Source organism: Neopelma chrysocephalum, unplaced genomic scaffold, assembly GCF_003984885.1.
Source record: "Neopelma chrysocephalum unplaced genomic scaffold, ASM398488v2 Primary Assembly neopelma1_59, whole genome shotgun sequence".
Taxonomy (NCBI): domain Eukaryota; kingdom Metazoa; phylum Chordata; class Aves; order Passeriformes; family Pipridae; genus Neopelma; species Neopelma chrysocephalum.
Window position 1 is genome coordinate 7,422,698 of NW_020897714.1, and position 2,917 is coordinate 7,425,614.

Sequence of the window (2,917 nt, forward strand, 5' to 3'; positions counted from 1 at the left end):
ATATAGTATTGGATTTATATTACCAGTGACTCAACGAGGAGAGATACACTGACTGAGATATGCTGAAAGGGATACAGCAGCAGGAAATAAAACTGTAACGAGAGACTTTAATTACTATCGGACAGGCAAGACAAATGTCGTATCCGGATGTGAAGCAGAGAATTTTTAGATAACATCAATGGCTCCAGGAAGAAATAGAGAGGCAGCTGATTAGGGAACCCACAGTAGGAAACACAAACCTGGGCTGGGTTATGAGTAATGCACAGGGTTGGATTCCAAAGTGCTCCAGGCATCTGTCTAACACTGCCATTGGGAACTCGGAATTGGAAATACATACAATAATAATATTAAAGACCAACAGTCAATTAAATTGGAATGAACATTGACATCATCAGGATTTGAATTCACCCCATAGGGACTGTTTCAACTCTCACTGCCTTCTCCACTGAGAAGTCCTCCAGCTGGACTTGCGAGCACACAGAGGGGCTTAGCAAGTCTCCAGGCCAGCAAAGGTCTTGTCTTGGGCTGTGCTGAAGGAGGTCAGGTCCATGATGAGGGTGTCCTGTGCCTGATGGAGTGTATGGACTGGGGACTCCTTGATTTTGGAAAATATGGGCTCTGACAGAGTGCGGGAGAAAATGTTTAACTCAATAAGAAACTTGGCAGATAAGAGCAAAGGGGAAACCTGATCATTCTTTATGTTCAATGAAGGCTTGCTGTCTATTAAAAAAAAAACAAAAACAAAAACAAAAAACTAGAGAGAGTAATAGTAATCTTTATAAGCAAAATTTTAAAAGACCAAATGTGATTGTTCTCAGGCAGGTTTTCATTATACAATTCTGTGTTACAAAAGAGAGCTAATATTTCATTTCAGCTCTAAGGCAGTACCTCTGGTTTCTTCTCTTCCATTCCTTTCCAGTCCCTGCTGGGCAACCAGTGCACTGAGCATCATCAGGCATTGCCCTGCTTAAGCCAGCTGGCTTTGCTGCCTGTGCCAAGCTGTGTGCTGCAGTGATCCTGCATCAGCTCTGCCACTGCCTTCCCCAGACTGATGCTGTTACTTTTCCCTCAAGAGCTGACCTCTTCTTAGTGTGAATCTCCTAGTGTGGCTGTCCACTCCCAACAACCAGGGACAGCAGAAGGTAGAGAAAAGAAGAAAGGAAAAAAATATTGAAAGGTCTGAAGAGGTTTTGAAAAAGCACCTCAGTGTCAGTTTGCTATACTAATCCAAATATATGTGAAAGCAGTTCTAATATAGTGCAGGCTTAGGCATTCATTATTTGTTTTGCTGGATGGGCCTTGGTGACTACAATTTAATTTTACATAACATCTTTCAGGTCTCTAAGTGGTTTCTAGAAATAAATTACAGGGAAAAAGCCAAAAAATATAATCACAGAGGAGAAAGAATTTGGGTGGGTGAGTAGGCAGGCAAAGAGGAGATAAATTTTTCAGATGAAATTTAAAAATTGAGTTGATGAGGCAGAGATACAGAGAAATGCTTCTGCAGTATATTTGTATTACACAGAAGATATGCATACACCTAGAAAGAGCTTTTGCAATGTGACAGCTATCATGCTTTTCAGAAGGTCAGCTGCCTGCCTGTGTTAACATGGGAATCTGTACCCCCTGGAAGCTAAAAAAAAAAAACTATGTGAAGTTGCACAAAGTTTTGCGATGTAATCTGTTCTGCATCATCTCTGTTTGCTTTATTTGCACTTGTGTTTCATAATTACATACATCATCATAAACCACAGATATTTCTACTTACATTTTAACTTTCTCTTGATTGCATAATTCCTTTTTTATTGGTTGACCACAAGTTTATATATCAGAAAGCCAAGTAGAAATTTTGTAGAAAAATCGTGTCTGAATTGATACTAAGGAGCTCTAGTAATAATCATATATTCAGTGCTATACATCGGCAAAGATTTTATGCTAATATCATCCATTTCCCATCAGTTCATGAAAAGCCACTCACTTATTCAGGAACTACTTGACAATTTTAAGCTCCTTTATACTGTGTGGTTTACATCTGGGTAGCTGTGGTTGAATCCTCTATTCGGTTGTTTGAAAATGAGGCCAAGCTTTTCCCTAGACTTATGATCACTCCTAATTATTTGAAGGCCTATCAAATACTGTTAAAAACACCCTGTCTTTAAAGCTTCAGTTCTGAGCATACTGTATTGAACAAGTCTCTGGTTTTTTACTGTGTATGAAGCCTCATATATTTCTGAACTCTGATAAAGTCATAAAACGTGGGCAAGATAGGGTGCTGGGCTGGAACTGCATGCGTGCTTTCCTTGAACACAAACTAGGAGAAAGACTATCACTTCATGGCAGGGCAGAGGTACAACTGCTTTTCTCTCCGTTGCACCATGACAAGCTGGTTGCCAAGTGGGTGGCAGATAAGGCAAGCCGCAATACCTCATGCGGAGGGAGGGAACAGGAGATGGGCGCTGTACTTTGAATTTAGAAAATCTTGATGTAGAACATGCATATGAGCATGGCAAAGGAGTCGGTGTGGATATCTCACATGCGGGAAGTGAGAACATGAAGACTTGCATTCAAATTTGTTCTGAATATTTCAGGATTTATCTGGTTTTCAGGATTTCACTCGTAAGAGCATTGAAATATTTTATACTGTCGACTCTTCATTAATACCTTTCTATTAAGTCTTGTGTAATTAACTTACTGATGGAAATTATCTTCTACGTTCAGAAGTGGAGCTGCAGCTCACCCGAGACATGCAGGAGCATCTTTAAACCTTCTTCCTGGTATTGATGTGCTGACTTCACATTCTGTGCAAGTTAGCCAGCAGAATATTTACTGAAGTCCTGGGCTGGTTTTGCAATTCATGCTGAGCTCTGTATTGTAGCAGCATTACTATTTCTGTACCTGGGCTTGCTAGTTTTCATTA